This window comes from Chrysochloris asiatica, unplaced genomic scaffold (genome assembly GCF_000296735.1).
Source record: "Chrysochloris asiatica unplaced genomic scaffold, ChrAsi1.0 scaffold00209, whole genome shotgun sequence".
NCBI classification, from domain to species: Eukaryota; Metazoa; Chordata; class Mammalia; order Afrosoricida; family Chrysochloridae; genus Chrysochloris; species Chrysochloris asiatica.
The window spans coordinates 4,702,789-4,715,369 of record NW_006408727.1 but is presented as its reverse complement, the minus strand read 5'-3'; positions in this window follow the sequence as shown (position 1 = coordinate 4,715,369).

Here is a 12,581-nt window from a genome sequence, read left to right as displayed (position 1 = left end):
CCAAACTTCATCTTTCATGCTTCAGACATACTGTCAGGAGGGACCAGTCTCTAGAGAAGGATATCATGTTTGGTAAGGTGGAGGGTCAAAGAAAAAGAGGAAGACTCCCAATGCAGTAGTGAGGTTGGCCCAGGATCAGGCAGTGTTTCATTCTGCTGTGCTTAAGGTTGGTACCGACTCGATTGCACCTAACAACAACAACAACAATACAGACCATGACATTCCACCCAAAAAACCATGGCATGCCTCATAAAAAACACAGTCACTTCATGTTATCATCCCAAAAGTTTAAAATAAACTTCAAATTTCTTCCCAGAAGAAAATTCTTCTCTATCTGTAAATTTAGAATACAAATAATCCACTTACATTAAAAATGGGAGAAATTATAAACAATAAAGGAGTAACAGGCACCAAACAATTAAAAAAAAAAAAAAAAAACTCAGCAGAACAATATGCATTAGCTCTCAAGGCCTGAAAATAATTCTTTCTTCTCTGAGAGTATCTAGACAATGTTCTTGGCCTCCATATCCTTCGCATTGGTCATGGTCTCTGGATTATTGGTGGGACTCTTTGGTCCTGAGTTTCAGCTCTGCTTTCCAGGCCCACTCTGCTCCCTCAACTTTGCATAGACCCATTCTCCTAGTCCAACTAAGTTGTGATCAGTGATCACAGACCCCTGGCCCTACCAGGCCCCATTTTTCTGCCTCTCCAGCATAGCAACTCCACTCTCTTGAACGGCAGATGTGTATACATCCCTCTTACACTTGTGACGAGCACCTACACACTCTGGAATCAGTTGTTGAAGATTTGATTCTGAGAGCTAGGAGAGGCTGTGACCCCACCCTTTGAAATCTCAGGGTCCATTATCTCACCTTTTGTGACCCCAGAAGTTATGACCCTACTCTTTAAGACTAAGGCTCAAGGAGTCCCCACCAAGAATCTTTTCATGCTCTTTGTCCCTTCAGCTTCTGCTTCCTACTTAGTTAGTCTCACTGAGCCAAATGTTATGAAACTCATTAACTCTATTGACAAGTGCCCAAAGACACCCCACTCTGCTAGTAAGCCCCAACTCAAATGCCCTCAGCACTCTTGCTCCATGGGTTGCCAAGCCTAGCTCCACCAGCAAGTGCCTGAAGGTATCACACTCTGCCATTAGTCTCCAGACTGAAGGCACTCAGTTCTCTTGCTTCATCAGTTGCCTCCTGTGCCATCCATGCTGGTCTCCTAGTTCTGCTACTGTCTTTTTTTTTTTTTCTTCATTATCTAGTGCTGTTGTAATAGAAATGCCACAAGAAGATGACTTTAACAAATATAAATTTATTCTTTCAGAGTTTAGGGGCCTAGAAGTCCAAATTCTTGCTGTCATATCTAGGAGAAGCCTTTATTTATCTGTCAACTCTGGAGTAAGTTCCTTGTCTCCTTTAAACATCTGCAGACCCAGCATTCATTGGCAATATCCATGTGGCATACATTCAATCTTCCCCTGCATCCAGGAGGTTCTCAGAAAAAGGATTCTTGGTCCATAGGATTTGTTCTGCTGCCAACTCTTCTTTCTTTATGGTACTGAGACCTAGCTCTTGTCCACTTTCTCTCCTTTGGTCTCATAAAATAAATGGTGACAAAAGCTGAACAGGTGTGGAAAGATGAATGGGAGTATGCCCACAAATGTATATATAGATTTGTTGTTGTTGTAGTTAAATACCATAGAGTCGGCTCTGACCTATAGCGACCCTATATAGGGTTTCCAAGGAACATTGAGTGAGCTTGAAACACTGACCTTGTGGTTCAAATCGACTTTGCAGTACATTGCATTAATCAACAGTGCCACACCAGGACTCCGATATATAGGTTGAGTGGAGGACATTTCTACATATGTACTTGTATGTGTTGTAAAAGCTAGGGGGCTCAAAAAAGTTCATGGAAAAATGGAATTGAAAGATAATGGATTTTTTCCATGAACATTTTGAATTCTGCTCATGTATTCAAGGGTATTGTAGAGCATACAGGAGCATGGTTCTGAAAACTTCTTAGGCATAACCAAGTACCTTGAGGGACAGATTCACTGGATTTGGATACTAGCGCCACAGTCTTGGGGACATCTAGGTCAGTGGGCATTACAGAGTCCACAAAAACAATGTTCTTTATCCCACTTAAGCAAGTAGCACTGGTAGTCTTCAAAGCTTGTGAGCAGCTATCTAGAATATAATTATTTATTTCTCCTTATCCAGAGGAAAGGAGAATGAAGAAAATAAAAAATCAAGGAAATAATCAGTCCAGAGGACTAATGGACCAGGTGAACCACAGCCTACACTACCTGGAGACCAGAAAAAGTAGAAGTTGACTGGTTACCACTCTTGACTGCTCTGACCAAAAGCACAATTGAAAGTCCTGGCCAGAAAGGAAGAAAGAAAGAAAAAAAAAAAAAAAAAAATGTAGAACAAAATTTAAAAAATATAAAAAAGACCAGACATACTGGTCTGATAGAGAATGCCTAGACTGTGGCCCTTAGATAATCTTCAAGTCCAGAACAGGCCTCATCTTCAGAGATCAATTGTCAATCAAACAAGAGATAGCCTTTTAACTTAAAAAAATGATAAAAGGTGGTACAGGACACACCCCAAGTGAATTGTCCTCATATGGATCAGGGCTGTGGTCTGAGCAAGGATATTGCATTTAATCCTAATCTCTTTACAAGCAGATTAACTAATTTAATCAGATAACACTATGGTAGATAAATACATCATTGCATATCTTCCAAATTGCATCATTACATAACTGTCAAACCACAGAGAATTATGACTCAACCTAAGTTGACATATATTTAAGGGGTACACATTCAATCCATGAAGCAGAGGCAATATCAGCAAAAATTAAATCTTGCTTTAAAAATGTTTGAATCCTTTCTGCTACTTAATGTTTTTGCCCCAGACCTAGTCAGCATTATTGCCACAGGTTCATAATGTAAAACACGGCATATTTGGTAGTCACAAGCTGACTTTTATAACCTTTCACTGATAATACTGCTCAGTTCAATGCCAGGAAATCCCTGCTGAGACCACATTCCTTGACAACCAAGATTTCTCAGTCATTTCAGACTACAAAACAGCTAGGGATATGTTGGGCTTGTCCAGCTTTAAATTGCATTGAAAACATGTAACTATAACTTTGCTCTCACAGCTCCAGATGGCAAAGTTCTTGGTACACAAGCAATTGAAAGGAAATTCACTGTTTTTTATCATTGTGGACAAAGGAGAAAGCAATGTCTCAATATCAAATTATTATTGCACAAGTCTAAGAAGGCTGATCTTGTGCTCTCAAAATACTAGCCAAGCAAAGTAAAATTAAATTAAATTAAAACTCATTGGAAAAGATAAAATGAAATGATTAAACTGAATAAATAAAAAATGACAATCTGTCAAAAATATCATGAACCAATTTTAAAGGCAAATAATAAAATCAGAAAAAAAAAAAAAAAATTAGCACGTATGACCGAAAAACAAAACAAAACTAAAATAAAAAAATCAGTATAATTTACTGTATGAAGAAATTTCACAAATTAAGACAAAAATGTCAGTCAAAAAAGACTTTCAAGAGGAGTGGCCAATGTATACACATGCAGTCACATACACACAGTGAACATATTGAAAAAGGTTCCATACTGTTAATCAAATAAGCAAAAATCAGCAAACATGGTATTTTTGAACCATTCAATTTTGCAACTTTTAAATGAGAGAACTAAGTGTGACAACAGTATTCTGAATCCCATAAATGCTGAAACCACATGTTATTGTTGTTGTTTGGTGCCATCAAGTCGGTACCAACCCATAGCGACCTTATTTATGTACAGCAGGACAAAGTATTGACTGCCTGATCCTGGACCAACCTCACTACTGTTGTCACACGTGAGTCCATCGATACTGCCACTTGGCCAATCCATTTAGTTAAGAGTCTTCCTCTTTTTCTCTGACCTTCCACCTTACCAAACATGGTATCCTTCTCCAGTGACTGGTCCCTCCTGACAATATGTCCAAAGTATGAGAGACGAAGTTTGGTCATCTTGTCCTCTAAGGAACACTCTGGCTGCATTTCTTCCAAAACAGATCTATTGGTTCTTTTGGCAGCCCATGGCACTTTCAATATTCTTCTCCAACACCATAACTCAAAAAAAAAGTCAATTCTTCTAAGGTGTTCCTTTTTCACTGTCCAGTTTTTGCATGCATATGAGGTTATTGAAAATACCATGGCTTGGGTCAGGCGCACCTTTGCTCTTCAACACCTTTGCTCTTCAACACTTTAAAAAGGTCTTAAGCAACAGACTAACCTAATGCAATATGTTGTTTGTATTCTTGACTGCTGTACCCGTGAATGTTGAGATTGATCCAAGAAGAATGAAGTTCTTGACAACTTCAATCTTTTCTCCTTTGATAAGAATGTAGTTTATTGGTCCAGTGATGAGGATTTTTGTTTTCTTGACATTGAGATGTAATCCATACCAAAGGCTGTGCTCTTTGATCTTCATCAGTAAATGTTTTATATCTTCTTCACATTCACCAAGCAAGGTTATATCATCTGCATATCACAGGTTGTTAATGAATCTTCCTCCAATCCTGATGCCACGTTTTTCTTCATAGAACCCAGCTGCTCGGTTTATTTGCTCATCATACAGGTTGAATAAGTATGGTGAAAGAATACAACCTTGTCACACACCTTTCTTAATGTTAAAACATTCAGTGTTCCCATATTCTGTCCAAACAACTGCCTTTTGGTCCAGGTACAGATTCCTCATGAGCACAATTAAGAGTTCTGGAATACTCATACTTCACAATGTTGTCCATAGCTGGTCATGATCCACACAATTAAAAGCCTTTGTGTAGTCAATAAAGCACAGGTAAACATCTTTCTGATATTCTCTGCTTTCAGCCAAGATCCATCGGACATCAGCAATGACATCTCTTGTTACATGGCCTGGCTTGAAGCTCTGGAAGTTCTCTGTCAACGTATGATTATAGCCGTTTCTGTATTATCTTTAGCAAAATTTTACTCACATGGGATATCAAAGAGATTGTTTGATGATTTCTGCATTCTGTTTGGTCACCTCTCGTTGGAATGGGCACAAATATGGATCTCTTCCAATCAGTCGGCCAGATAGTTGTCTTCCAAATTTCTTGGTAGAGATGAGTGAGTGCCTCCTGTGCTGCCTCACTTTCTTGAAAGATTTAAATATTTATTCCATCAATTCCTAGTACCTTGTTCTTTGCCAATTCCTTCAATGCACCTTGGACTTCCTCCTTCAGTATCATTGGCTCTTGATCATATGCTACCTGTTGAAACGATTGAACATGAACCATTTCCTTTTGGTACAGTGACTCTGTGTATTCCTTCCATCTTCTCTTGATGCTTTCTACATCATTCAATAATTTGCTCAGTGGATCTTTCAATAACAAAAGTCAAGGCTTGATTTTTTTTCTTCAGTTCCCCAGTTGATAAATGTTGAGCATGTTCTTCCTTTTTGTTTTTCTGATTCCAGATCTTTGCACATTTTGTTGTAATATTTGGCTTTATCCTCTCGAGCTGATCTTTGAAATTTTCTGTTCAGCTCTTGGACCTCCTCATTTCTTCCATTTGCTTTAGCATCTCTATGCTGGAGAGCAAGTTTTGGTGTCTCTTCTGACATCCATTTTGACCTTTTCCTTCATTCTTGTCTTCTTAATGACTTTTTGCTTTCTTCATGTATGATGTTCTTGATGTTATCCCACAACTCTTTTGGTCTTTGGTCTTTAGTGTTTAATGTATCAAATCTGTTCTTCAGATGATTTCTAAATTCAGGTGAGGTATATTCAAGGTCATATTTTGGCTCTTGTGGACTTGTTTTCATTTTCTTCAGCTTCAGTTTGAATTTGCATATGAGTAATTGATGGTCTGTTCTAGAGTCTGCCCCTGGCCTTGTTTTCATAGATGATATGGAGCTTTTCCATCATCTCTTTCCGTAGATGTAGTCAATTTGATTTCTATTATATTTCATCTGGGTAAGGTCCATGTGTATAGTAGTCTGTCATGCTGTCTAAAGAAAATATTTGAAATGAACAAATCATTGGTGTTGAAGAATTCTATCATGCATTCTCCAGCATCATTTCTATCACCAAGGCCATATTTTCCAACTACTGATCCTTCCTCCTCTTTGCTCCCAACCTTTGCATTCCAATCACCAGCAATGATCAATACATCTTGATTTCATGTTTGATCAAGTTCAGATTGAAGAAGTTGGTAGAATTTTTCTATTTCATCTTCACTGGCTTTAGTGGTTGGTTCATAAATTTGAATAATAGTGGTATTAATTGGACTTCCCTATAAGTACATGGGTATTATCCTATCACAGACATCGTTGTATCTCATGACTGATCTGGATATGTTCTTTTTAACAGTGAATGCAACACCATTCATCTTCAATTTGTCATTCCCAGCATATAGTAAACTATGTGGTTGTCAGGCTCAAAATGACCAATACCAGTCAATATCACCTTACTAATGCCTATGATATCGCTGTTTATATGTTCCATCTCATTTTTGACAAGTTCCAATTACTGTTGTTGTATGTACTGTGGAGTTGGTTCCGACTCACAGTAACCCTATACAGGATTTCCGAGGCTGTAAATGTTTACCCGAGCAGAAAATCTCATCTTTCTCCCATGCAACAACTGGTAATTTTGAACTGCTGACTGTGAGATAAGCAGCCCAATTCGTAACCACTATGCTACCAGAGCTCAGAAACCACATACAACTGATAAAAACATGTGCGTTTTTTTCCAAAAAGCATTTAACAACATATATTAAAAGCTTTAAAATATTTATACTGAGTTATTTTTCATAGGACTTTACTTGCAAGTACCAAAGTCATAGATCCAACATTTGTACAAAGACTGCTCAGTTATGGTGGTGGTGTTGGTAGTGTGTCCTGGAACTCATTTCTGATTGTAATAATTATTATAATGGTGGTGGTGGTGTGCTGTGAAGTCGATTCGACTCCTAGTGACCCTGTACAGGGTTTCCAAGGCTGAAAATCTTTACAGTAGCAGAAAGTCTCATTTTTCTCCCTGGAAGGCTGGGAGTTTCCTACTGCTGAACTTGAGGTTAGCAGCCCAAATCATAACCACTATGTTAGCAGAGATCCTTAGTAATACAAATTGTATTAAGTATTACTGTATTTAGAACGTTGGTGTCAAGTGCCATCAAGTTGGTTCTGACTCTTAGAAACCCTGTACAGCAGCAGTGGGGATTTTTTTTTTTTTTTTTTTCTGCCAAATTTTACAACATCATTGGCGGGCCATATAAAATTATCAACTTAAAAGGTAGCCTGCTATCTTTAGTGAAACATTTATGTCACGCTGTAGGTTAATGTGCCAGACTGTAAAACCATTGCAACTGCAAGGTAGACAGTTTAAGCTCACCAGCTGCTCCTTGGAAACGCTATACAGGATTGTTATGGGTCGGAACCAACTCAACAGCACTTAACAACACCAAAATTGTGAGGACTGGAACTGCGGTTGCCTTGTCAGGGCCAGATTCAATGATTTCTTGGGCCTTATACGGCCCTTAGGCTGTGCAATCCCTATCCCTCCTGTATAGGGTTTCCTAGGAGTGTGCCATAAATATCAGTATAGACAAACCAAGCAATACATGCATGCATCAAATATTTCTGTTTATAGTGGAAACTTTCAAACATAATATTTCCAATTGCAAATAACATTTAAAATGTAATACGAAGAACTCCCTGCGCTCAATTCTAAATTTAATAGATTTCAAAAATTGATCAATTATCTTTCATCCATTCCTTCCTCTCTTCTCATACTGAATTATTTTGAAGGATTTTATTAATAAAAGCCATAGTAGTATCACTAAAATATGAATATTCTTTTTCTTTTTATCATAACCAAACTATCATTGAATCTAATGAAAAATTTTGTAATAACATCACATGTTCAGATTCCCTGTTAGATCATTTACTTTTTGTTTTTCATTGATTCAGGATACCAGGAACCTCCTGGTATGAGGCTTTCCTTTTTTTTGTCCTTTCGTATTTATTTGTGGAGGAAACTGGGTATTTGTCCAAAAGAATTTCTCAATCTGAATTGTGTTAATTGCAACCCCATGATGGTGTCTAATATGTGCCCCTGTACTCATATTTCCTATTTATGGGCAGTCTCATATAGGTTCAGTGTTGACTTTTTGAGAAGAGTAGTTCATAGATGGTGTTTATATTTCCATGGTGTTGCAGTAGCCTTTGAGAGTCAATTCCATCCCATGACTACCCCACTTGTGCAGAGTAGAATTGCTCCATAGGGTTTTTGATGCTGACACCTTTCAGAATCAGATTTCCAACACTGTCTGTGGAGGTATATCTGGATGGTCTTAAACCACCAACATTTAGGCTAGTAGTTAAACATCAACCATTTATGCCACCCAGGGACATTTGCAGAATTAGTTGTTGTTAAGCAACTTGCAGTCAGTTCTGACTCCTAATGATCCTGTATAAGGGGCATGAATCTGTAAATCTTTGCAGGAACAGAAAGCCTCATCTTTCTGCTGGAGGATTGACCTTATAGTTTGCAATTCAGTGTTTGTCCTCTAGATTTATTCTGCAATGTTTGATTAGCATCAATAGCTTCACCCTTATCAGCCATTTGTTTGTTTATGTATCTCAGAGTTCATAAAGAAGAACTTTATGGGATGACATCAAGAACATCATGCATCAAGAAAACAAAAAAAGTAATTGAGAAGACAAGAAAGAAGGAAAAGGTCAAAATGGATGTCAGAAGAGACACTGAAACTTGCTTTCCAGTGTAGAGATGCTAAAGCAAATGGAAGAAATGAGGAGGTCCAAGAGCTGAACAGAAAATTTCAAAGATCAGCATGAGACAATAAAGCCAAATATTACAACAAAATGTGCAAAGATCTGGAATCAGAAAAACAAAAAGGAAGTACCCGCTCAGCATTTCTCAAGCTTGGGGAACTTAAGAAAAAATTCAAGCCTTTACTTTCGTTATTGAAACATTCTCTGGGCAAATTATTAAACGATGCAGAAAGCATCAAGAGAAGATGGAAGGAATACACAGAGTCACTGTACTAAAAGGAAATGATTCATGTTCAACCATCATAAGAGGTAGCATATAATCAAGAGCCAATGATACTTAGGGAGGAAGTTCAAGGTACATTAAAGGAATTGGCAAAGAACAAGGCACCAGGAATTGATGGAATAAATATTGAAATATTTCAAGAAAGTGAGGCAGCACAGAAGGCACTTACTCATCTCTACCAAGAAATTTGGAAGACAACTATGTGGCCGACTGATTGGAAGAGATCCATATTTGTGCCCATTCCAAAGAGAGTTGACCCAACAGAAAGAGGAAATCATTGGACAATCTCTTTGATATCTCATGCAAGTAAAGTTTTGCTAAAGGTAATACAGAAATGGCTACAATCATACATTGATAGAGAACTTCCAGAGCTTCAAGCCGGATTCAGAAGAGGCCATGTAACGAGAGATATCATTGCTGATGTCCCATGGATCTTGGCTGAAAGCAGAGAATTTCAGAAAGATGTTTACCTTACCTATGCTTTATTGACTACACAAAGGCTTTCAATTGTGTGGTTCATGACCAGCTATGGACAACATTGTGAAGTATGAGTATTCCAGAACTCTTAATTGTGCTCATGAGGAATCTGTCAGAACATGGGAACACTGAATGTTTTAAAATTAAGAAAGGTGTGTGACAAGGTTGTATTCTTTCACCATACGTATTCAACCTGTATGATGAGCAAATAAACCGAGCAGCTGGGTTCTATGAAGAAAAATGTGGCATCAGGATTGGAGGAATACTCATTAGCAACCTGCAATATGCAGATGGTACAACCTTGCTTGGTGAATGTCAAGCGGATTTAAAACATTTACTGATGAAGATCAGAGAGCACAGCCTTTGGTATGGATTACATCTCAATGTCAAGGAAACAAAATTCCTCACCACTGGACCAGTAAACTACATTCTTATCAATGGAGAAAAGATTGAAATTGTCAAGGACTTCATTCTTCTTGGAGCAACCATCAACACTCCCAGAATCAGCAGTCAAGAGATCAAATGACCTATTGCATTAGGCAAATCTGTTGTACCATACCTTTTTAAAGTGTTGAAGAGCAAAGATGTCAGCTTGAGGACTAAAGAGCGCCTGACCCAAGCCATGGTGTTTTCAATAATCTCATAACGCATGCGAAAGCTGAACAGTGAATAAGGAAGACCATAGAAGAATTGATGCCTTTAAGTTATTGTGTTGGAGGAGAATATTGAAAGTGCCATGGGCTTCCAAATAAAACAATAGATCTGTTTTGGAAGAAGCGCAGCCAGAGTGCTCCTTAGAGACCAAGGTGGCCAAAGCTTCGTTTCTCATACTTTGGACATATTGTCAGGACGGAGTAGTCTCTGGAGAAGGATATCATGTTTGGTAAGGTGGAGGGTCAGAGAAAAAGAGGATGAGCCCCAGCGAGATGGATTGTCCAAGTGGCAGTGTTGATGGACTCAAGTGTGGCTTAGGATCAGACAGTGTTTCGTTCTGCTGTGTATAAGGTCGCTATGGGTCGGTGTTGATTCAAAGGCACCTAACAACAACAAAGAAGAGGCAGCATTAATGATTATTTTACATTCCTATTTTCAGAAGGATGAGGTGGTTTTATTAATGTTTTCCAAAGGGAGCACTTGATTCTACTTTGTTGTTGTTGTTGTTGTTGTTAAGTGCCGTCGAATCAGTTCCTGACTCACAGAGACCCTGTATAGGGTTTCTGAGGAGCAGCTGGTGAATTTGAACTGTTGACCTTGCGGTTCAAACTGACCTTGTAGGCCAGTGCTTATCTTACAGTGCTACATCAGGCCTTTCTAATTCTCACAGCTGGGTGCTCATGTTATTGCTAATACTAGCACAGGTTAGCAGAATGACCCTCACTGGAGATATGAATCTACACTCTACAGCACATGATATGAATCTCAACTTCCTTTTAAGCCTTTCTTAAGAGGTCTGAGACCCAGCTCTGTTGAATCTCTTTTTTATGCTTCCAAATTCTAATCCCATCATTTTAGTATTTCCTCTAGTTACTACCTGTATCATACATTGTTGTTGTTCTTAAGTTCGAGCAAGTCAATTCCAACCCATACAACCTTGTGTAGGGTCTCTGAGGAGTGGCTGGTGAGATTGAAGATGTATGATTTTAGTTTGTAATATCTAAATCTCAGAACAATTTGGAATTAATCTTGAAATAGAATCACTTTGATCTATTTTTACTATGGTATGGTGCTGTAGGATAAGCACTGGACAGCTAGGTCAGTTTGAACATCAAGGTCAGTTCTGGCAGTCCATGGTACTTTTGGTATTCTTCTCCAACACCATAAATAAAAAACATCAATTATTCAAAGGTCTTTCTTATTGATTGTTCAACTTTTACCTGTATATGAAGCTTCTGAAAATGCGATAACTTGGGCCTGGTGCATCTTAGTCCTCAAACTGATATCATTGCTCTCGAACTTTAAATAGATCTTCTGCAATGAGTTTGTCTAATGCAATACATTTTTGATTTCTTGATGATTCCATGAGTGTTGAGAGTGGATCCAAGCAAAATGAAGTCTGATAACTTCAATCATTTCTCTGTTTATCATGATATTATTTATTGTTGGTGAGGATTTTTGTTTTCTTGACATTAAGGTGTAACCCAGGCTGTGGCTCTGATCTTCATTAGTAGAATTTATAAGTCCTCTTCTCTTTCAACAGCAAGGTTTTATTATCTGCATATTGTAGGTTGTAAATGAATCTTCTTTCAATCCTGATGTCACATTCTTCTTCATATAACCCAGCTCTAACTGTAGTTTCTCCATCAATTCTTTTGGTGTTGCATCTATATAATATTATCATATGCAGGTAGATTATGTACTCTTCCTTTCAAATTTTGAAGCCTCTGATTATCTCAATAGCAACGTAACTTTACAATTGGTTAGTTCTAAATAAAGTGTGGCTTTCATTCTAAACTAATTCATTGAAGAAGGAACTTTCAGTTGTTTTGAATTTTTTTTATTTTATTTTTTTAGTTTTTATTCTGAGATCAGTGAAAGTTTACAGGGCATATCATCAGTTTTACATTCAACAAATCATACACCTTGTTTCATTACAATTATTATAATCTCTTCCATGAACCATCAGTTAACAGTATTTTTGTGTTTCTCTCTGTTCATTTTAGCTCTCTCTCTTTTTTTAAAAACACTCAGGCATATATAAAAATTTACACCACCAAAGGGCACATTCTGAAAGACTGTCTCTTGGCCATCAGCTCTCAATCCCTCTCTTCTCATGAATCTAAAGACCTCAGTTGTTTCCTCTCTCCATGTCTTCATCTCTGTCTACATCTCTGGTATCACTGCATCTCTGGATAAGTTCTCGCATTCTGTTTATGCTCTTCTTCCTTGATGGTCCTAGGGTCCTCTGTTTCTGAACTGTAAGATTAACTACTACTACTGTAGGGCTGTGAACCGCAAGGTCAGCAGTTCGAAACT